Source organism: Nesoenas mayeri (genome assembly GCF_963082525.1).
Source record: "Nesoenas mayeri genome assembly, chromosome: 1".
Classification (NCBI taxonomy): Eukaryota; Metazoa; Chordata; class Aves; order Columbiformes; family Columbidae; genus Nesoenas; species Nesoenas mayeri.
The window spans coordinates 73,237,820-73,261,940 of record NC_137541.1 but is presented as its reverse complement, the minus strand read 5'-3'; the positions used below and the strand labels follow the sequence as shown (position 1 = coordinate 73,261,940).

General features: G+C 43.1%; 1 pseudogene across 1 annotated transcript; it reads right to left on the bottom strand.

The window, feature by feature from the left end:
• Positions 1-208: 208 nt before the first annotated feature.
• On the bottom strand, positions 209-1,358 carry LOC308053222 (olfactory receptor 14A16-like; annotated as a pseudogene). Its single transcript has one exon. The product of its transcript is annotated as an olfactory receptor 14A16-like (transcript).
• Positions 1,359-24,121: the final 22,763 nt, after the last annotated feature.

Sequence of the window (24,121 nt, the reverse complement as noted above, 5' to 3'; positions counted from 1 at the left end):
GCCAGAGTACTCAGGCCTTGCACCAACACCAGGGATGAGAAGGAGAGTGTGGGAGTGGAACCAGAACAGCTCTGGAAGAACAAGCGCTGGTGCTCCCTGGCAGTGCTGCCATGCGAGAGCTCTTTTCCCTTCCACCCATGCACACAGGAACTATCCCTGCAGCTCCAGAAAGTTCCCGGAGAAAGAATGCCGGTGAAAAAAAATGGTGAAGGTCCCTTTGTTTTGCTTAAACACAGAGAACATGATTCCACACTGACACAGCCACTCAATGTGAAAAGAAAAGCAGGCAGTGAATTACAAAGGAAATTAAAATATTATCATAATAATAAAAAAAAAAAAAAAAAACAACAAGACAAATAGAGATAAAAAATACTGCAAACTGGATGAACCTGCAATGAGATATACTCTTAGGTAGGAGAAGATAAAGACAGTTTATAGCTTCAGAAGAAATCCAGTCATCCAGAGGGCATCTTTGAGCTCCTGGTTCCTCATGCTGTAGATGAGGGGGTTCACTGCTGGAGGCATCACTGAGTACAGAACAGACACCAGCAAGTTCAGGGATGGGGAGGAGATGGAGAAGGCTTAAGGTAGGCAAACATGGCAGTGCTGACAAACAGGGAGACCACGGCCAGGTGAGGGAGGCAGGTGGAAAAGGCTTTGTGCCGTCCCTGCTCAGAGGGGATCCTCGGCACAGCCCTCAAGATCTGCACATAGGACACCACAATGAACACAAAATAGCCAAATGCTAAACAGACACTGACTACAAGAAGCCCAGGTTCCCTCAGGTAGCTATCTCAGCAGGAGAGCTTGAGGATCTGGGGGATTTCACAGAAGAACTGGTCCAGGGCATTGCCCTTGCACAGGGGCAGTGAAAATGTATTGGCCGTGTGCAGCAGAACACTGAGAAACCCAGTGGCCCAGGCAGCTGCTGCCATGTGGACACAAGCTCTGCTGCCCAGGAGGGTCCCGTAGTGCAGGGGTTTGCAGATGGCAACATAGCAGTTGTAGGACATGATGGTGAGAAGAGAATACTCTGCACCAAACAAGAAACAAACAAAGAAGACCTGGGCAGCACATCCTGCATAGGAAATGACCCTGGAATCCCACAGAGAGTTAGCCATGGATTTGGGTACAGTGGTGGAGATGCAGCCCAGGTCGAGGAGGGCGAGGTTGAGAAGGAAGAAGTACATGGGGGTGTAGAGGTGCTGGTCCCAGGCTATGGTGGTGATGATGAGGCCGTTGCCCAGGAGGGCAGCCAGGTAGATGCCCAGGAAGAACCAGAAGTGCAAGAGCTGCAGCTCCCGTGTGTCTGTGAACGGCAGGAGGAGGAACTGGGTGATGGAGCTGCTGTTGGACATTTGCTGTTTTTTTCCATGGGGGCTCTCTTCTAAAAATGAAATGACAATGTGAAATCAGGACACGCTCCTCTGAGATAGCGACTCTATTTTTCATATAAATAACCAAAACTGAAATGCATTTCCTTTCTCTCTTCTATGCTGGCTGAGTGTGCTGTGAGCAGCAGGACCTCTGCCTGTGTGCTGCCAAGCGACCAGCTTTGCTCTGCTGCAGTGGGGACATGGGAGCTGGTTTGTGACAGCTTTGACTTTCACAAACAGGGTCAGATTTTATGCACCATTAATGGAAATGTTCAGTATCTGCACTCGTGACACTTAAGAGCGTGGGTTGCAGAGTAGAGCCTATAGCATGTCATTATCATGATTTTGTCTGTTTTTAATTTCCCATCATCACATCTCATGAGTGGATTTTTGTAGGGGTTGAGTTCCTCATTTCTATGACTGAAAATGTGAAGAGTCTTGACACAGGACAGGCAAAAGGGCTCATCTCTCTGTTGCTCAGCACAGAGTCAGGAGAGCAGCTTTTACCCGTTTGCCCTGTGCTTTCACTTGTGCTGCCTTGACAACGGCTTCATAAACAAATCTCTGTAAAAGAAACCCCAAAACTGGCCTCACACTGGAGCAGGGGAGCCCTGTTTGAAAGGACAGATCTGCAAACTCTGCTCTGCCCTAGACCAGAGGTGGAGATGTGATGAAGAAAGCAGGACATGACCCCTCAGCGAGAGAAGCAAAGGACTCTGAGAGGAGAGTGTGGTCTCCAAGGAAAGGCTCAGCACCCCTGGGATCCTACAGCAGAGCTGGGCCTTTCTGGGGCAGCTCGTGAGCCCAGCAGGACAGGCAGAGCAGAGTCAGGGCTCCTGAAGATGGGATGTGCTCAAGGAACAGTCAGAGCATTGCCCAGCAGACAACACTTAGCACCATCTGCAGAGAAGGACCAAAAGAGCTGCTGAGCACCCCCTGCTGTGCTGCCTGGAGCTGTCCCTGCCTGCAGCTGTGTCTGTGTCCCCAGGGCTCCTCCTGTCAGTGTCACAGACCCCATCCCACCCGCTGTGTGCTCAGCTCTGCCCTGCAGACCCCTCCCAGCAGCTGGCACTGCCAAGGGGCAGCTCTGTGTGGGCAGCTGCGATGGGAACATCAGCCTGATGAGGCTGGATAAGACATCCTGATGCTGTCTGTAAGCCATGGCGTGTTGATTTCTGATACTCTTCTGGAATTTCAGTGCATCCTCCTGAACTGAGACATGAGTTTCTGTTTCCCATTGGCCACACAGACAGCTTAGAGTAGGAGACTGATAGAACAGGATCCTTCCCTTTCACAGAGCCCCTGTCTTGTTGTGCTTCTTTAAAAGTCTCCTGGGCATGTCCTAAAGTGATCTGGAGCTGTGAGCAGCCCTGACACACACAAGACTCACTCCATAGAAGAACCCTGCCCAGCCAGATCTTGCTCCTTTCACCCAGCAGATTCTCCCCACAGCACCGTGGGGATCTCCCGGGCAGGCTGAGTGCTGACCCTGACAGGCGGCAGAGTGCCTGCCCCGGCACAGCCCTGGGGTGCAGGGACCCTGCTCTGCAGGTCAGCCCTGGGCACCCCTGGGTGCTAACTCGACTTCACAGCTGTTCAACATGGCCTGACAAGAGCCCCGTCCTTACAGATCCCACAAGCTGTGCCTGTGCCAGTTTCAGGAGATGCCTCCAGGAGCTAGAGCTGCACTGCCCTGCACCAGAGACTTACCATGGCAAGGGCTGCAAAGGTTTCTCCTCCAGTGAGCTCTCAGTCATCCTCCCAGTCCTGACCACCTTTAATCTCTCTCTGCCTTGCTTGTCTCCTGAGATCCCCAGGCAGAGCCCTCAGCCCTGCTGCGTGTGCAGAGGAGCTGCTCCTGGGCAGAGCTGTCTCTCTGCAGCGCTGCCGCTGCCATGAGCTCCCTGTGTCCCAGGAGCCCAGCCCAGCTCAGCAGCACAGGAGCAGCCCAAGGTGCTTTAATGACCCCTCTGGTGGGTTTGGTGCTGAGTCCATGAACCTCAGACCCTGGAGGAAGCTGAAGAAACTTCTCAAGTAGTCAAAGATTCAAACTGCAAAGTTTCTTGTAATGTTAATGGGTCCCACTGAGGGAACCTACTGAGAAACAATATCCAGGTTTGGTTAGAGAAGAAAACTGGAGGTCAGGAAAAGCAAAGTAAAGGTGGCTCTGATGCTGAGGAAACCTGGATGTGTTTCATTAACCAAAAGGCCAAGGCCAGACCCCCAGCCCTGGGAAGGCAGGTCCTGTCCCTCCCATGTTGCCCAGGGCCCTTCCTGGGACAGTGTGATGTGGGGCTGTGCAAGGCCAAGGGCAGGACTATGGTCCCACACCTCCCAGGTTCCTGGCTGGTGACAAGCAGGGTTTTGGAGCTCATTGACAACATCTTCCTGACATGGGTGACTGAGGAGTCAGTGGGGTGAGGTGCCCTGTGGGACTTCACACTTAAAACCAGAAAGAGTTGGTCAGGATGGAACAGTCAGGAGCTGAGGCTCCTGGCAGATGAGAACAAGGCCAAGAGCAGGATTTCAGGAGAGCAGGATTTGGCCTGCTGAGGGACCTGCTTGGGTCCTATGGGATATGACCTTGGTGTCTGCAGTGCTTTTCTCTCCCATTTCCTCCCTCCTCTCTCCCACCTGATGTTGTGCAACATTTTTTACCCTTTCTCAAATACAATATCCCAGAGGTGCTGCCAGCATCACTGAGTGGCTCAGGTTTGGCCAGGAGTGGGTCCGTCTTGGAGCAGCTGAAGTCGGCTCTGACATCGGTCAAACTCCTGTTGTCTTATTAGAGAGGTGACAGCTGTAGCACATCAACACCTACCTCCAGTTCCAAGACTTTGTCATGTAAACCCAATAGAAAGTGACAATGTGTTGGGTGTTACAAACTACATGATCATGTAGAAGAAATGGATAAGATCTTCTGTCAGCAACTCAAGGAGGAAGTCTCCAGTCAATGAGCAGCTTCCTATGGTAAACTGTAATTGCTCTGATATTCACTGGCCTGACAAAGTGGCAAGTGCCAATAGTCCAGAGGACCTTGGGCCAACTGCTTAACATGTCTGCATCGTGGGCCAATGAGAGTGATGCTCACCTGGATCTGGAACTGGGAAACAAGGAAACCCTGGTGAGGGATGTGAACATCAGTGTCCACCTTGGCTGTTGTGACCAGGACACAGGGGGGTCCCAGTCACCAGAGGGGAGGGAGGAAGGCCAGCAGCAGAGCACAGGCTGGTGGGCTCCAGAGGAGAAGACCTTGCCAAACTGGGGGGGCTGATTCAGGTGGTGCCATCAGAAGCAGCTCAGAAGGGTGAAGGAGCTCAGGAAATCTGATCAGCCTTACAGGATAGGCTGCTCCAAGCACAAGAATGATCTATCTGAGAACCAGTGAAACGAAGCATTTATCTCATTAGGGTGTTTGGCTGAACTGATGGAGCTCCAGGGCACAAAGGCAGCACACAGGAGGTGGAATCAGGGGAAGCTGCAAAGGAGGAATTTAGAAACCTTGTCTATGGATGTGGGGATGATGCCAAAGCTGCCCTGGACTTGATACCTGCAGGGGAGGCTGAGGCCATTGCTCCAAATAAATGCATCTGAAAGCAATGCAGCATGTGAGAGCGGAGGAGCCAGCTCTGTATATAAAAGGCCTTTTGTGTTCTCACTTTCCAAAATCCCTCTGAGAGAACAGCAGCAACATGCTGAGCTTGCTACAAGAAAATGAGTCTCCTCATTGAGTCTCTGATTAAACTTGTGCCTTCATTTTTGGGCTGATGGGGACTGAGAAACACAACAATTTTAGCACCCTTTGATTTCCTCAGGCCCTAGTTCCTGTGGCGTACTCAGCTGTGCACACTGGTGATGAGCTGGCTGTGTGGCATTTCAGAAGAAAACCCCTTCTGCGGTTGCTCATCTCATGGTGAAGGTGACTGCTCTTTTAGAAGACCCTGGTGAGAGGAAGAAACAGCAGGGATAGCACAGAAAGGCAGAGTCCAGGCTGCCCAACACAGCTGTTGCAGCAGGACCATCTCCTGAGATGTGGAGAGCTGGGATGTGGAAGGACCTTTTAATGAACTGGGGTAAATGGCTGTTGCACTAGCTGTCTTGCTTCTACTGTGCACATCACCTCTCTAACCTCAAGCATGTCTGAGTTGCTGATGACTGCTCTGTGCCCCAGCCCAGGAACCACCAGCCTGAGACATGGGCACTGCCACAGGGCTACTGAAGCACAGTAACTAAAAGATCCATTTTTACAGACAGGTCAGATGCCCCTCCTACAGATTTGGAGCAGGGTCCCCACATGTAGCTCCTCTGCCTCAGGCACTCCACAATGTGAGAAAGCAAGATGGGCGGTTCCAGCCACCTGGATGATAAAGGAAGTTCAACACTAACATAACTATCTGGATGGTCAAAGAAGAAATAATACTAACATAATTAGGTCACAGCAGCTAGTCAAAATATAAAGGGCCTTGGGCAGGTTGTACTGAAGTATGTTTTTCACAATTGTAAAGAGTGACAGCCCAGACTTGCGAGAATGGTATCTTGGGCCGGATAACCACTACCAAGTACATGTGATGTGTGAATGTTGTTGAGCTTGGTCTGTGAATGAGTGGGAATGTAACTGAAACAGACACAACATGTGTGGTGTGTTTTTAATAACAATTATTGGAAAAACATCTTGTTTAACCTCTTAGTCCAGGCCCATATCTGTAAAACTTATAAATTGTCAATGGTTGATAAAGAGGATCTCAGCCTGGCTTAGCTTTGCTCAGCTCTGTCTGGCTCTGCTCTTGCTAATAACAAGAACTTTGTGCCCGTGTGTCTTTGTCTGCGTCTATATGAATCGTTCCTCACTGCTGCCCTGCAAGCCAGGGACCTCTTCTCTTTTCTACTATTGGTGTTCAGGTCTACCAATGGGTCTCTTCTGGGCTCTTAGGGGGAGCTTCCCCAAACCTGACCTGCCACAGCCTGTGCTTATGTTAGTGGTCTCTGCTCATCCAGTCTGTTAGATCCTGCTTCATCTTGCCTTGGTGCTGTTTGGTTGTTGTAAGTCTCCAGTGGACCACGTCTCTGTGACTTTCAGACAGCTGCCTTGCAGCCATAGCTTGTTCCATATTCTGTCTAAGACCTTAAAGCCACAGTTTAGGCATTTGTCTGGCACACACAAGGTCTCCAGGGAAGGCCCTGCAGGCTTCTCCACAGGTCCCAGGCACAGCAAAAGGGTAGGTTACAGAGAGACATGGAGGTGTCAAGAGCTGAGGGTCAGGGTGTCCTCAGCAAGGCAGTTTCTATTCCTTTCAGTATGCAAAATACTGTTAATAAGCTCAGAGGCAACTTCTCTCAGCAAGACAGCCTCCCTTCATCTCGCTGGGCTCAAATGGCCAACTTTTCCTGAAGGAAAAGAGTAGGTTTGGCTTTCAGCCACAAGCTGGCTGACTTCTGAGTTTCCCAGCATTTTTACTCAAAATACAAAGTTCTGTGTCTGCTAATGGTGTATGTGACACCAGTGGTCTTTGTCGTATTTTCTGCCTGGCAGAGCATTTCAGTCAAGTGCTTAGTCCTCTTTTTTGCTGTGTGCCTGTGCCAGAGCTGTGCCCTTTGTGCTTCTGGATGCCAAGGCTGGCTTTTTCTATCTTCCCATCTCATCTGTGCCTTGCTTATATCCCACAGCTCAACACAGAATATTACCTCTTCTCTGGTGACACTGCTTATCTTCTCAGTGTTAACTTGATGGCTTGTGTCTCGTATCTGTGATATGAAATCCATGAACCTTTTTGACAATGAGATCAAAGACTGTTATGCTGAGCAAAACCTCAGTGATGAGGAAAACCTCAGAGTTTATGAGCCGCCTTGGTGGCAGTGAGAGATGAGGAGGTGTCGAGCGTTTGATTGCGGGGTGACAATAAAACCCTGGCAGATGTGTTGTTAACCACCTCTCCCCCCGCTTCCTCCTTCAGCGCCCCTCCTTCCCACTAAGGACAGGTGATCAGGATGGAAAGAAGGACAGAGAGAGAAGAGAGTTGGAAAAATTAACAATGTTTTACTAATGCTACTAATAAAATAAAGAAAATAATACAAAATATACAAAACCAATCTTTAAAGTCTCAGCAACTGCAGAGCCGGCACCCAAAGTCCTGGATTGGACTCTGCAGCCAACTGGAGCTGGATTCAGTCTGTCACTGGGCCTCAGTTCAGAGGGATGACTAGCAAGGTCCTCTCCTAATGTCGGCCATAAGCAAAAGGGACGAGATCCTGGTGATCTCCCACTTTTATATGAAGTATTCACGTGAATGGGATGTTATACTCTATTGGTCAGTTTCTTGGTCACCTGTTTCTCATTCCCCCTCTCGCGAGATGTCCATCCATGCTTATCAATAACCTCGCATTCCATTGCTATGTTTACCAAAACACGTATCTGGTTCTCCAGGAAAATGCAGTTAATATAAAGGCTTTAGCTGACAGGCAAAGTCACTAAAAGAGAAACTTGTTTGTAACAAAAACGGGACACAACAGCAGGCTGGAGTGGGGCTTGTTGGTCCTTTGACACCCAGCAAAACCTCTGCATCACATGTGTTGGTGAACTTTATAGAAATGTGATCAATGCTTGACGCAGACCAGGTTTTTGTGGTTAAGTGATCTTGTCATATGTAGGTCTGGCATTAAGCTGCCTGGAATTGTGTGGTCCCACATAAGCCACTTTATACTTCCAAGGGATTTTACAACAGCATTTCTCTAGAAGACTTTTAGAAAAATATTTCTAATTTCAAGCACTTACTATGTATTGGTCTAATTAACAGCACAGGTGATGTGATGGAATTTCCTTAACCTTGTGAACTAGAGAACAGAGTTTGTAACAAACAAGGACAGCAGTGTTTAATCCATGACTTTACAAGGAAAGCACAGCAGGAACATCAAATTGCACTCCCTTTGATAGGCTCTATGCAACCAGACATCAGAAATGCAAAAAGAGGCATAATATCAAGTGGAAGTAAGGCACCCCAAAAGCCTTAGGTTTAGGAGCATGCTGTGAACTCAACATTATGCACACGAGATCATACTTTGTGTTGAGATTTTCAAAGAGAGTGAAAAAGAGCAGAGTGGCAGTATGGCTTGGTTTTTATCTGGAGCAGATCAAGTAACTCAGGTGGGATTTTTCTAAGGTTTCTAATCCACAGGGCTTTGGTCTTATTTCTTGTCTTCCACTGAGCATCAATAGAGAGGAGAGGTGTAGGTGTAGCCAGCAGAATGTTTTATTTTCTCTTTACAAATGTGAAGACTGTTTCGAGGTAGGAATGGTCAGTGACTGATGGTTGAATATGAGGAACAAGATGTGGAACTTGAATTCTCATTTCTTTGGCTTCTGAAATGTCATGTGATTAAATGAAGGGTTTGGCTCAGTTTCCCTCTCTAGGAATCTAAAAAATCATCCAGGTTCTCAGCAGCACTGTGTCAAAGCTCTTCAAACTCATTACCTGGTTCTTAAGACAGAGAAGGAAATGCTTTTGTATTGTTGTTTTGGTGTGTTTCATATTTGGTAGGGGCTGGGTACTGCCATGAAAGGTTTTGTAAAAACAAAACTGGCTGTTCATTAGAAGTATATTAATGGCCATCTGCATTTTGTTCAAGGCAGGAACACACCAACTGCAGATGGATGTGGATTCTGGCAAGAGTTTCTCCAATCATGTTTCCCCAAGGCATTCTCCTCTCATTCTGCCTAGAAACATCCTCCAAGGAAAAGCTTTCTTTGGATTAGAAAGTAGTAATCTTCAAGAGCAGTCGGCTTACTATTTTATAGGTGATGTGTTAGAGTCTAGAAAGCTACTGCCAAAAGTGTGACCAAAGGTTCTCTGCAGAGCCTTTGGTATTTAACACTGGTTTTCTTTCCCCAGGTGCTGGGGGTCTGTTGGGCTCAAAAAGCAAATCCTTTCACTAAAATGCACTTGTGCCACTTAGCAAGTATTACTGCAGTGTGGGGATGTGCAAAGGGATCTAGATAGAGTGAAATAAAAGGTAAAATTGCTGAGTTTTCCACCCTTCCACTGGAACTACCTGCAAGAAGTAATACAGAAATGAATTGGTGCAGGCTGCAAGCATTCTCCCAGATAAATAGAAGTATTGAAATGAAGTTTCTTTAAAGAAAGTTCCCCCTCATTCCACAAATCTGAGAGACACTGACCAAAGATGTCAGCACCTTGCTAACTCATAATACAAAATAACTGTATGGCCTGGGCATGTTCCTAACCTAACTCAAGAAATTCAGTGGATTAATTCTAGTTTTTGTTTTGTGTTTTTTTTTTCTCCATTTTAAGTTGTCATATTATAAGGTGTAACAGCCTTGAGGTAAAGGAAGAGATACATTTTAGTTGTGTGGTTAGTTGTATGAAAACAAACAAAAGGTAAAAACATGGTAAAAGGTCATTAGCTAACACCAGTTAATAAATTAAGATCAAGGCTATGGAAACCATGGTACTTAGGAACCTACTTATTTGAGGTATGAATCTAGTCTACTCATACCGATTGCACCGTACTTACACATAGTAAAGCCCCTTTAGTGTGTTTGCTTTGGTATTTTAGCAAACCTTTGATGCAGCAGGAGCTCATTTAGTGTCTCAAAACAGGGAAGTTAAGATTCTTGTTCTGCACATATGGTTTGGATGCTCAGTGGAGGAGAAGGAGCAATTCAGAGCCATGGTCTAATTCAGGTGGTAGATCCTGCATCTCATTTCTAACTTCATGGGCATCCCACTGAGACCACCACAATCTTGTGGGGTGCTTATTGCCTCCTTCTCCTTGATGCTCCACTGCAGAAAGCTTATCCTCCAAGAATGATCTTGAATATCTTAGACCGTTTCTGGCAACATTCCTGTCTTCTGAAAGTGCAGCTATTAATAGAGTAGGATGCTGACTGAGAAGGAGGAGAATGCAAATACCCTGCACTTGGGGCCCAAGTCCTATCTTGTGCAGGTCCTTGCGTTGAAAATAAGCATCAGTGCTGATGGGGACAAAGGACTGAATCCCATGATCACATAACCTGCATGTTCTTCCTCATCAGTAACAATGATGAAAAGAAAACCCAGCTTGATTCATGGATCTTAGTACTGTTAACCTACTTCCCTGAAAGTCAGAGACAGTGTTTCAAAGCTTTGTCCTGAATAGAAATAAGAATCCATTTCCCTTAAAGCATAAGACCCAGCCTGAGACTTTTCCAGTGCTTCCGCATCAACAAGTCAGATATGGCAACTGATTGTGCCTCAGCTGAAAATGAGAATCTACTGGTGCATTTGTCTAGTAGGATTGCCTTCAAGTGAACAAGCTATTTGTCACCCCTTGCTGTACACATGTGTTCTCTCACAAAATTATCGTGGTCTGATCACTTGCTTTCTAAATTAATTGGTCAAGCTGTCTTCATTACTCTAGCTTGGCACTGATTCTGCTGTCTAGAGTTAACCTACCTTTAATTGGAAACTTTGCATTAAGTACTTTTTACATGGCGTTAAAAGTGAAACCACTAAGATAACATAAAGGAAGCCAGGGAAGACCTAAAAAATACCGAGAGAGTAGTAGATGTACACCGTCTATTTTTTGCTGTGCATAAGAAATAAAGTAAATCAAGCAAAATAATTTAATTGGAAAGAGGGGGCAAATTCAGGACCATTTTCTGACTAGCTGTCCACAAAGTCCTGGTGTAGTTAGTTCCTTCTGAATGAGAGGGGTGTCTTCAGTAATTTCAATGCAGCTCTTTGCACCTAAAGGGCAGAAGACATGAAGGCCTCTGACTGCTTTCTGTGTGCCCTCATAAACAAAGCACCCAGTATTTCATGTTTAATATTCCCCTGCAAGCCTATACTAGAGCCAAAGTAGACAGTGCTGAAAGGAAAGGCACCTAAGTTACACTGTGCTTTAGTTGATCCTTTCCTCTTCATGCAGCAGAATGTATTTAGCAATTTGTTTAATGCTAGTGACTGTTGAGAAGTGGGAGAAAGAGTTGCTGCTGCTGTTTTTCACCAAAGCTACCTGATTACAGACTAAACTGTCAGCACATCTGTATACTTAGGAATGGATTGATTGGGGCAGAGCAGAGCTGGAAATAACTTCTTCCATTTGCTCTCTCCTCTTTTTTTTTTTTTTTTCCCCTTCCCTACTCCCCACCTCCCTTTACTCACTTGTGCTATATCCTATGCTCTATGTAAAAAAGTACACACTGCCTGCATGAACTTACCTGTCCTGGTCCAGCCACGTCCTAGACAGCAGAGTCACCTGCTAGCATAGACAAGGGAGCATTGGGTTGCTGACAATAAGATGGAGTTCTATTTTATTTTAACTTCTCAGTCCTTGCTGGAAGCAATTCAGTGTCTTAAGAAGTTTAGGGACAACCGAGATGAGTATTGCTGCACTCTGCTTCAACTAGTTGATATGTAGCTGTAAATGCCACAGCCTCTCTTCAAAATCTGCTTCCACTTCAGGCCTCTTTGCGGCCACCTGTGTGTGGTGTCCTTGAGCCCTAGTGGGATGTCTTTGAGAACCATGGCTTCTTCTTGATACTCCTCTGTAAAGCTATACATCTCTCCTCCACATCTTTCTGCATGATCTACTTTATTACAAAAACATCTCTAAGAAATCAGCAGGCCAAAATAAGCTATAATTATTGAAAGCAGATGTTTCCTAAAAAGCCATTGGAAGACCAAAACTGAAACCACCTTTGGGACAAGAGAGTTACATAGCAGCTAACCTTCAAGACCATTTGATCTTATTTCCTTCTGTTGTTGTTCTTTTTGTCACTTCTTCATTTTGGCCCCTTGTTCTGAATCTAATTTGAGATGCTTTGGGGCAGAGTATGACTATGTGTGAGGGATACTACGTACAGGACATTTCTGCTCAGAGCTCTCCTCTACCAGCCTCTTCTTCCCTTCTCTTGTAAGGACACTATTTCACTCTTCCAAGATTTCTGAAGAATTGTAATTGACCTTCAGTCCCTATTTTAAACCTTTTTGGTTTGGTTTGCTTGTTTTTCCCACAGTACTAAAATTATTAGGGTTTCACCAGAAGCCTAGAAGCATCACCTGATACTTCAGAACGGAGAGGAAATGGCCTCCAATAACTACCATGTTAAGCAAAGAACCTTTACCTATGAGTGTTCTGCTTCATGCTATACTTGGGCAAGAAATATCCATGCATAGCCAGCTCTCTGGAGAGCCCCCCTCCTTATTCTCAGGCTCCAGCTGCACAGGCACAGCTTTGAGATGTGCTCTGCTATGTGGCTCCGTGCTGACTCGCTGGCTTCTAGCTGCAGAGCAAAGCTACCCTATTTCTCACTGCTAAAAGATGATACCCAGTGCCTTGTGCCCCAAGCTCACTGGTGCCTGTCTCTGGGCATTCATCTGCAGAAAATAAAAAGCTCTATAAAGATGAAATAACATTGTCAAGAAGGGACAGTGTTGGAGACAGACCGCAGGGAGGAAGAGATATTATCAGAGCTTGATTCCCTTTTGGATTCTTGCCTGCTATGTGCTACACAGCCTTTCCTCCTTCCCTTTAAATATTTGGCTGCAAAGTACCATGTGTTTGGATTATACTTCTGTAAGGCCATCTCTTGTGTACAGACTTTTTTTGAATCACTAGAAGACACTATAAAAGTGGCTTAGTGAGTTTTGACAATGACTGGGAAGGTGTATTTATTTTCTGCCAGTATTACATTATATGTCAAGTAACAACCACAAATAACTTAATGACAATTAATCACTTGGAGGATTTGTGGTTTATTTTTTTTTCTCAGTATGAATTCTGCCCTTTGGGAGGAAGAAGCAAATTAAAATTTCTGTCTGGAGAAGAAGAACTGTAGAGAGGAAATCTCATTTCTGTTGCCCAAACTGTATCAATCTAACATGGTGCAAGAGACCATTTTTTCCTTTGGTCTCCTTACTGAGGTGGCTCCAGTAGCTTTTGGTTGTGGTTCTTCTAGTATAGATTACAGGCTTCTAGAACTGGACTGATGCCAAAAGAGCTAATATTAAATGTGTTTTAATTATCTAGTCAATATCATACTGATTATTTTCATAGTCCTTAGGCCAAAGCTTTCAGATGCTATAGCTGACGTAAATTTTTGAGGTGAGGCAAGTGACTACTATGTGTTGAAACAATAGATTGATTTACCAGCCAATAGAGCTTTGTATCCAGAGTTGTTAGACTCCTGCAGATGGTCAGACGAATCACTAGAAATAAAGAAAATGTGGCATTTGTGGGCTATAGTTAGCTTTTGAGAAAGCATAAGCAGAAACAGAGATGGGCTCAAACCATGACTTTCACAGGCTATGTTGCTCTGTTATGAATAAAAAATAAATTGACATGTTAAGCTGGGAGAAATTCTCACAAAATTTTTTGACTACAGAATGAAATCCCTGCCTTGACTCAAAGTGGGCAGTACATTATAAGAAAAAAAAAAAATATTTTATGCGTTTCTTCAATCATGATGGAGGTCCATCCATATTATGATGGAGGTTTCGAAGAAAATTGGGTTTCATCTTGTGTTGATTCTCTTGAAACCAGCAAGATTTCAACAGCCTCTATGCAGAGGAAGAAAATCTCATTCTTTGATGTTTGTGCAAAGAAGTACCCAAGAATCCCAGGGCAGAGATGAAATTTGGAAAACTTTCTCCTCTACTCCATTAAGTAATTCCACCTAAGTAGCACTAATAACACGCCAGCACTAACATGAGCATACAAGAATGTACTCAAAGGACAAGGCCCCAGTGCTCGTTGCCTGCATGGACCTGTTCCTGTTATTTCTAAATGGCAAGCCTGGTTTTGATCTCTACATCGAAGCACAGCAATGTTTTGGGTTGTGGCTCTTTTTTTGTAAAGATATATTTGTCTCTTCTAATATGTTGCTTCCTCTCAAGAAAACTTCTTAAGCTGTATCTCTCTTTCATCACCAAAGCACAAAAGATGCTTTCATCTTCCATCTCTAGTTATACTTCTCTCACTTCATCTAAACAAAAAAAAAAAAAATCATCCTTTAGTAGCAATGCTATTCAGAACTTTGTCAAGCAATTCTTTGCCCTTGGTAATCTCTCAGTCTCCTGAAAGGAAACAGGTAAACCCTTTAATTTGAAATGGATGTGATAAAATATCTGTGCTCAGCTTGTGGGAAGCACAAAGATAAATACATACTCTGCAACATCAGTATCAGCCTTCACCACTAATCAACTGCAGAACAGAGGATGCACACTGCAAAGCAGGGACCCTCTCAAGATAGGGAAGCAACAAAGATTTTCTTAACAACTTCAATAATTATTTTGTTTTACCCTGGAGAGAGAAAGAAAGAAAACACTCAAAATTGTTGGGGAATCTGAAAACACCTTCACAGCACTGAGGGCTGCTGCACTAGTTCATATTGTAACTAAGTGGATGTTGCTGATTTCATTTTTCCACATTGAAAGAAGAATTTTTTAAAATGTCAAGGTATAATATGCGCAGATGTTCAACTTCTTTGCCCTAAATAATGCATTTCAGTAAGAACGTAAATGCTCTTCTTCTGTATATGCATTATTGTAGCATTTCTCCTCTGGGGCACATAATACTTGGCTGGTGGTAAATGAAGACAGTGCCCGATTTCCCTAATCACTGTGAAGCACTAAGGGCCTCTCAAGGATGCTGCAGCATTGAAAAGAATAGCAAAAGGAATAGCCTATGGTTGTTACTTCTGCAAGGTTCTTTACTTTTTAGAGACAACATTTTTTTACTGTTTATCTACATCTAAACATCATTTCTACAGGTTGTTTTGGGTTTTTTTGCTGTTATCCTAGATCCCATACATAAGAGTTACCTATACGAATAACAGACCTGGCTTTTTTCTTAGTATCTTTTTACCAAAGACTTGTAGACCAGAAGAAAAATGTTACTGGTTTGTAGTGCACACTTTTTTTTCTAACACTTAAAATTCTGATTTGTGCTGCACTTTATTATTTTCATTTATGCCAGACCAGGACAAATTGTGCAAAAACGTTGAACCAAAATAAACTTAGTTTCAACCAAAACAAACACCCAACCAGTCTTTTGCACAGGTTTGACTGAATCTGTTAGAAGTCATACATCTTGGTAGACCTCATTTACATGAAATACTTAAGAGTGAAAGGCCTGATCCTACAGTGGTGGGCTGGTTTTGGCTGGGATACAGTTAATTCTCTTCATAGTAGCTGGTGTGGGGCTGTGCTTTGGATTTGTGCTGAGAGCAGTGTTGGTAGCACAGAGATGTTTTTGTTAATGCTGAGCAGTTCTTACGCAGCATCAAGGCCTTTTCTGCTTCTCACTCCACCCCAGCAGTGCGTTAGCTGGGGATGCATGAGAAGTTGGGATAGGACACAGCAGGAGCAGCTGACCCCAACTGACCAAAGGAATATCCCATACCATATGACATCATGCTCAGCATATAAAACTGGAGGAAGAAGAAGGAATGGGAGATGTTTAGAGTGATGGAGATTGTCTTTCCAAGTAACCACTACTTATGATGGAGCCCTGCTTTCCTGGAGGTGGCTGAACACTGGTCTGCCCATGGGAAGTAGTGAATTAATTCCTTGTTTTGCTTTGCTTGTGTGCACAGCTTTTTCTTTATCTCTTAAACTTTTACCTCAGCCTCTCTCACCCATCCCACTGGGGCGGAGTGAGTGAGCGGCTGTGTGGTGTTGAGCTGCTAACTGGGGTTAAACTATGATGGACGGTCTCTGGATTTCACTGCAGAAATGAGGGCTGACTACAGACTGAAAAGCTAAAAATGCAAGAGAAAAAAATGGGAATAAAATTAAGACAGAGAGATCCAGGTTACATATTTATAAACTAAGCAGCTATTAACAGTTGTCCTGGTTTTGTTAAAAACAAGACCAGTTTCCCTTTTAGTGCATTTTCCTTTCAACTAAGTTCTTCTAAGTAACTCCACTTTTCTGAATTTGGCTGCTTGTTTTTGCAGATGGCAGCTGATAACATAGGTATCCAAGGTCACTGAAAAAAAATCCCCATCCCATAAGTGAGAGGGGTGTATTTGCAAGGAGGGGTGAACAGAACAGCTGACCAAAATTGACTAAGTATTCCATCCCATACATGTCATACACCCTATAAAAGTGGGAGATCACAAGGGTCTCTCTCTCTTCGACCATGACCGGCATCTGAAGAGGACCCTGCCTGTTGTGCCTGCAATCCAAGGCCTGATTCCAGACCCTGCATCCCTGAATCCAGTTCCAGTTTGCTGTGGGATCCAGCCCAGGACTTCTGGGTGCCTGTCCTGCAGCTACTAGAGCAGCTGGCTCTGTTGCTGAGCTGTGCTGGCAAATTCAAGATTGATTTTGTATTATTTTCTCTGTTTTATTAGTAGCATTAGTAAAGCATTTTTCACATTTTCAAACTTGCAAGTCCCTTTCTCTTTTCCTCCTATCGCCTTTTCTTTGGTAGGGAGGGCTGGGGAGAGGAGGGTGTGTGACAGAGAGCATCTGCCATGGTTTATTGTTGCCCTGCATTAAACAGTGACAATAGTTTAATTTAAATGTTGTGTTGTTTTATTTTTTTCTTACTAGAGAGTGTTTACTATATAGTCTTGTCCTGCAATGGGTTTTTTTGTTATTTTTTCTTTTTTTTTTTTTTTTTCCCTCCTCTGAAGCCACAGTGCCTGTGACCTTGTATTCAGGAAATATCAGCTAAGCCTTTATTAGCCTCACTGTAAACAGCTGAATTCAGTGCTGTTAAATTTTTCTCAACTTTGTTTTACAAGATGTATAGACATTGAAATGTTATGGCATATTTAAACACTGAGATCAGTTAAATTGTCCTTATCTTTTTGTTTAATAAATACACAGTGTTAACTCTGCTATGTCAAGTTGAGGTATGTGAATGCTCATGTGCGAGAGGAAATTCAACGTGCTGCAGTGCAGAGGGTAGCAGATTATTTTTTGTTCTTCTCAAAGCAAATAACTGTGATTATATTCATAGACATGCCTACCCCCCAAAATACAGGCTGTTAATGCATGTCAGACTCTGGATTTCCAGTTTGCTGCTTTGACACCTGACATGGGCAGAATTGTGTGGTATTTTTGAGTTTGTGTGGTGGACTTTGAGTAACATTCAGAGCCACAGTGATGCTCTCTGCATGCTGTTGTTTGTTAGTGGCTCAATATCATAACTTGGCATTCACTGAGTGGATCTTGCACAACCAGAGGCAGACATACTGAAGATAAAAATCTGTCCCAAAATGCTAAACCAAAATTTTGTGTATTTTGTAATAATCTCTGACCAGATATAATTTGATGTCATATAAATTGACAGAAAGAATCTTCAATTAACGTAAAAGTTTTGATTCTGAAATAATTATGACATGAAACAAGCTGCATTTTTGAGGCATAAAAACAATTAGAATTTTGGAATTCTAGGTGATGTACTTAGATCTTGAGATATAGGATACAGTACAAATGCTGTTATCCAATATTTCTTTTTTATTAACACCTTTTATTCCCATTCCTGGAAATGCATGCATTAGCTTCCTAACTCAGTTTTGGAGATTGCTTCCTCATGTATTTCCTTAACAGCTGATTGACACTTTTGTTTATACTGGCCCATTGTAGCATGAGCTGTGCGTAGTCTATTTTATTTGATAACAACTGAGCTGAGATATGCTTGACTTCTACCTTTGTCTGGCTTTGTTTCATGTAAACCAAAATCCAGCTCAGTCCAGTGATATGCTGAGCCATCCCCAGCTAATGAAGGCTATTTAATTTTGAGCAATGCTTTCCACCTTGCACTACTGAGACCACCCACCACATGCTAAAATGAAACACAGTCTGGATGATACAAGGGTGCTCATTTTCAGAGGTTGTTACTCCAGTGTCAGGTGAAACCTCAGAAGCATTACAGCCATCCCTCCATTATTGTCTTCTGCAGCTGCTCTAAAAGAAGTGGGGTAAGCATGGCACCAGAGGTGCCACCTCTCTCCAACCAGCAACAGGGAAAGCGGTTTCCTTGCAGTGCTCAGTGGCAATTTGGACCCAACCTTCACCCATGTGGCGATGGAGAAATCAAGCAGCAATTTCCCTATTTCAGCAGAAGACAACCAACAACACCTCTCAGTTTTCTCTCTTTTCATCCTACCTGGCTGTTGCTCAAACCCTCTCCCCTGTTCTCTTCACACTTATTTCTCCAGTTTTCCTTTTTTTTTTTTTTTTTTCCTTTCATTTCCACATACCACTTCACCTCCAGAGTAAACCCGTGAGACGAAAAAGCAATAATTGTAGAGTTGGTGCTTGCCATCACCTTGTCTGTTTAGCCCACTGGGTTATAAATGTGTTCTGCTGAGTACTTTGCAAGGCAAGGATCTGTCCCTGCATGCTTGTTATGTGCTGCTACGCTAACGTTCATCGTAATAAAACTTTATGCCAGCTGAGGACGTTATTTTTAGCACTAGTTGGTGTAACTTGGTGTACTTAACTTGACATGAGTGCAAACGACAGTCTCCAATGCTTAAGGATCCCTCTATTTGTAACAACGCTTCATGCAACATCTTTGTACGACCTCTCACATCTGCCAGGTGTGTTTGCAATATCATCAAAAAGCCTCCTGTAACTTTTGATCATGGTAATGATGCTGTATGAGTTCCAGCAAAGAAATCGCTTTTCTTAAATAGGTTTCAGAATAATGCTGCCTTTCATAGTACATGCTTTAATGTTTTTAAAGATTACTTAGCAAAACAAATATCCCTGGAACAGCAGTATGTGAATAGAGATTAATGTTTTACATCCTGGAACAAGTTATTTCAACATGTGCCCATGTCTTGCCAAAAAATAACAATTCTAAAGGAAATTGATAGTATGGAAATGATAACACTCTCTTCTCATTTCTAGCCCTGTGTGTCCTCTCTCACAAGCTACAGAGTCCTCAGCAAATCGCATTTCATCTTGAACATGGAAAAAGAGATTCAAAGACATGGAGTCTTGTCCTTTTAAAGCATTAATGAGAGACAAAGTGTTAACATAAATGGATGAGACAAACCAAATATTTCACTAAAATCTATGTAATGTATGAAGGATGAATGCACTTCAGCTTTAAATAATTACAGACTCCTTTCTGTTCAGCATTACTAAAATTTCTTGAAAGATGGGTGAACTCAGTCCAGGGCTTTTTGTCTAAATATAATTGATGATGAGTGACTTAAATAGGCTTTTGGTCTGTTCTTCAACTTTCAGTGCTTTTCTCAAGGTGACCGATCATAATTTACAGCAATGGAAAGCAGCAATTCCTAGAAAACCAGCAGTGACATTGATTTTGACCTAAGCTTTCAACTGGCAAGCTACCAATTACTTCTATAAAGCTTTCAGCTGCTCAGTGTAGAAGTACACATGATGCTGGCTTTTTGGCAATTTGAGATAGCAAGATAGCCAATGTATCAATTCTCTTCTGTTGACAAAGCTCCTGGGCAGTAGCTACTGTAGTGTTGCTTCTAGGTCTGGAGATTTTTGATCATCTCAGATTTAATGACTTTCCCAAGCAGAGGGGGGACTCAATGTGCATATATTATTTATCAGTAATATCCATTTGGCAACAGACACAATAGATACTGATTGATGGGCTTACAGAGATGTGTATGAAGTATACACTGTGCCTAAAAATTCCCCTCTTTTTTTGTCAAAGATGGATCAAATCTAAAGCATCACAAAGAAAATACATCAAAGCATACTAGGCACATCTTGAATGAAAATCTAATTGAAATTCACCATACAGTGCTTGATTATCTGTATAGGCTTAGAGATTTTAGTGCAAACCGAAAGGTTTATTTGCACAGGTTTGGAGTCCTGCTTTTTGTTTTGGCCTTTTTTCTTGGGTACTGAGGAATTTATCTAGCTTTACAGCTTCTAAAGACACTGGATAAAGGGTTCTAAAACTACCTGTAATCACAATAAGCAGATTTGCAAAATCCTTTCTCTTCTGTGGAAAGATCTTCATCAGACATAGTACTGAACTACTGGGAAGGCTATTTGTTATCTGCTATCACTGAAAACTCCAGATATTGCTAGAATCAAACTTTAAAAAAACCCAAAACAAAACAACAACAAACAAACCAACCCAAAACCTGCTATCATACTCTAAAATGCAGGCACACATAATACAGGTTAAGGAGTATTAGTATGACACACAGATGAGCCTTTCTTTAGGCCAAATGTATTTGCAAGTTACTAGATTGTACTTGTATTGGTTTGGAGATTTTTTTGGTAGGATGAGCTAGAAGATGGTGCTCGGCCTGGACTGTTTGGAAGACTTTCTAGTATGATAGCCCTGCTCATTGCTGCCCTTGCCTTGCTGCTTGATTTCTGCATGTTTCTTAGACTGTAAGGTCTTGGGGGCCTGGTTCCCTTCTATTCTGCATTTATGAAGATCCTAGTGCAGTGAAATCTGAGGCTTGAGTTCCTCTAATGCATATAAAGAAGTAAAAGGCTATAGCCTGGAGTTTGAGTAACACCATCTATAGAGTACATAGAATTTCCCTTGTTGTTTGGGGATTTTCTGAAGGAAGTTTCTGTGTAAGTACAGAGATTGTCAAAGAACTTCTAAGCACACACCTTCCTTTTAATTTTTTCATGCTTTATTCCAAATGGCTTTTGGCTTTTTCATGTGCAGTGGTTGTTCATAGTAATAACCCCTAAGAGAAAAGGCAGTGTAATGCTTCTGAAAATACAACAGATGCTTGCAATATCATTGCCCTTTCTACAGGGACTTCTGTAAACTGATTCCTTGCTACACTCAGCATGTTAACAGCCAGGAGCGGAATATTGTTTGTGGAATTTATAATGGGACCAGAGATTCAAAAAATTGATCCATGGGGTCTTATAACTACAGGAGCTCCAAACTATACATTATCAAGCTGCCTTGACTCTGCTGGTTTTCAAACACAACTCGGTTTGCATTTACAGCCTATTCTGAATAATCTTCACTTGGTACATCCTTACTCAGAGACTGTCAAGGAGAATGATTATCTGCCAAGTACTGATGTGTTTGGGAATATTCAGCACAAGTTTTGGTGTGCTATTCAAATGAATGACTTCTTTTGTCACCCTTGAAATATGCATTGTCACTCTGGCAACCTCTGTATCCTGGAAGGTGTGCAGTGCAATGAGATGTATAAATGAACAAGAAGCAGGCAGAGCGACATACATGATGAATGAGAAAAATAAGTCATTAGGAAAGCCTGGGATAAAAGCAGAAGGGAAAAAAAAAAATCTCTTATGCGGGGGTGAGGTGAGAAAATGGGCTTGGTTTCATTTTATTCTGTCTTGGCAGATTTCTGAGAGTGCATACAACAGCTTAGAGTGAAAATATGCATGAAAAATGCAAAAGTCCATTAAAAAACATAAACTCCTCTTTTCCAATGTTCAGTTATTTTATGGCATCATTTTGTCTTCTCTGACTCTCTGTCATTTTTCACTGATTTCTTAAACCTTTCCATGAATAAAGTGTAAACCCCTACACTGCTCTGCTAGGCTTTGTAGCTGCAATCATTTTTCTGATTCAGAAGCCCCTTCCTCCCCATGAGCTCATTGGTTATAAAAAATGATTTTCAGCCATTGAAAACTGCAGTGAGTGCCCACAATCTCTGTTGCTGTATTCCTACTGCCTCCTCGCTCCACTTGTAGACATTGATGAGCATTAGCTGTCAGCAAGCTTATTTCCAGTACCTCGGCTCTAATATCCAGCTCTGCTCTAAGCCCCCAACATTGTCTTTGCATACAGCCTCTACCTATTTGATGGAGTATATAACAAACATATTTCCCTCAGGAGCTGAAGCGGAGGCAGGGTTGCATCCTCTCAGCTAGCATTTCCTATTTTTCCTGATCAAAAATATTATTTCATTAAGCAAAATGTACTCGTATTTTTTTCTCTTATACTTATTTCCACAGTGGTATCTTTAGATCATGATTAAATGGATGAAATTAAATGCTTTTCATATTATTTTTTTATTAAAAACTCTGCTACTGGAAAGTGGGATATTTCTGTAATAGTGTGGAACTTGGACTAAATGTTTTCAAGAAAAATGTGTTATGCTTATTTTCTTTTTAATGAATAATGATTTAAAAATTTACATGCAATAAGCTTCTACAGTCCTGTGATTTAGGAGAATTCAAATCCTAGTGCGAGTCTGTGCTATATGTATATTTTTTAAAAAACTCATCTAGCTTAAATATGAACTTTCTCCTTTTGGTATATGTGACTACCAATAGGGTTCTTGAATATGTACAGGGACAATACATGACTAGAATAGACTATTTCAGTTGGAAGGGACCTACAATGATCATTTAGTCCAACTGCCTGAGCAATTCAGGGCTGCACAGAAGTTAAAGCGTGTTGTTAAGGGCCTTGTCCAGCACTTCTCAAGTTCTGACAGGCTTGGGGCATTGACCAACTCTCTAGGAAGCCTGTTCCACTGTTTGGCCACCCTCTTGGTAAATAAATGCTCTCTAATGTCCAGCGTCAACCTCACCTGGTGCAGCTTTGAGCCATTCATGCACATTCTGTCACTGGATACCAGGGAGAAGAGTTCTGCACCTCCCTTTCCACATCCTCTCCTCAGGAAGCTGTAGAGAGCCATAAGGTCACCCCTCATCCTCCTTTTCTCCAAGCTAGACAAGCCGAAAATGCTCAGCCAGTGCTCATAGGACATTCCTTCCAGCCCTTCCACCAGCTTTGTTGCCTTCCTCTGGAGACGTTCAAGGACCTTCACATACTTCTTAAATTAGTGCTCAAAATGAGGTTGCACCAATGCTGAATACAGTGTGATAATCACCTCTTTTGACCGGCAGGTTATGCTGTGTTTGATGCACCCCAGGATGGGGTTTGTCATCTTGGCTGCCAGGGCACATTGAAAACTCATGTTGAGCCTCCTGTCATCCAGCACCCCCAGGTCCCTTTCTCCAGGGCTGCTCTCCAGCCACTCCTCTCTAAGTTTATACATGTGCTCGGCATTACTCCATCCTAGGTGCAGAATCCAGCATTTCAACTTTCTAAATGTTATCCTATTAATCATAACCCAATGTTCCAGTCTATCCAGACCCCTCTGCAAGGCCTTCTGTCCCTTAAGAGAGTGAACAGCACATCATAGTTTTGTATCATCAGCAAACTTGATAATGGTGCATTCGACTTCTGTATCCAGATTGTTGATAAACATGTCGAAAAGAACTGATCCTAGAATTGAACCCTGAGGAACACTGCTGGTGACTGACCATGAACCAGACGTAACCCATTTGCTACAGCCCTTTAAGCTCTGCCTTTCAGCCAGTTCTTCACTCGGCACGCTGTAAACCTGCTCATCCCACAGTTGGACAACTTGTCCAGAAGGATGCTGTGAGGGACAGTATCAAATCCTTACTAAAATTCAGATAAATTAATCCACCACCTTCCTTTCATCAACTAGGCAGGTGACCCTATCATAGAAGGGTATCAAATTAGTTAAACACGACTTTCGTTTTGTGAACCTACATTGGCTGTGCCTGATGATTGCATTATTCTTTAAATATCAGAAAAGGAGAACTGTCAAAATAACTCAATTGTTCCCAAATCTAAAATCTTCTCCAGATTACATTTGCAGAAAGATGTTCCATGGCCAAAACATGTGATAGGATATAAGCATCATACAGATTTAGCACAAATTTATTTGGGAAGTCAGTTTGTTTTGTTCTTCAGGATTACAGAGTCTATGTTTAGAGACTGGTCTTGTGCTTAGCATGTCAAGT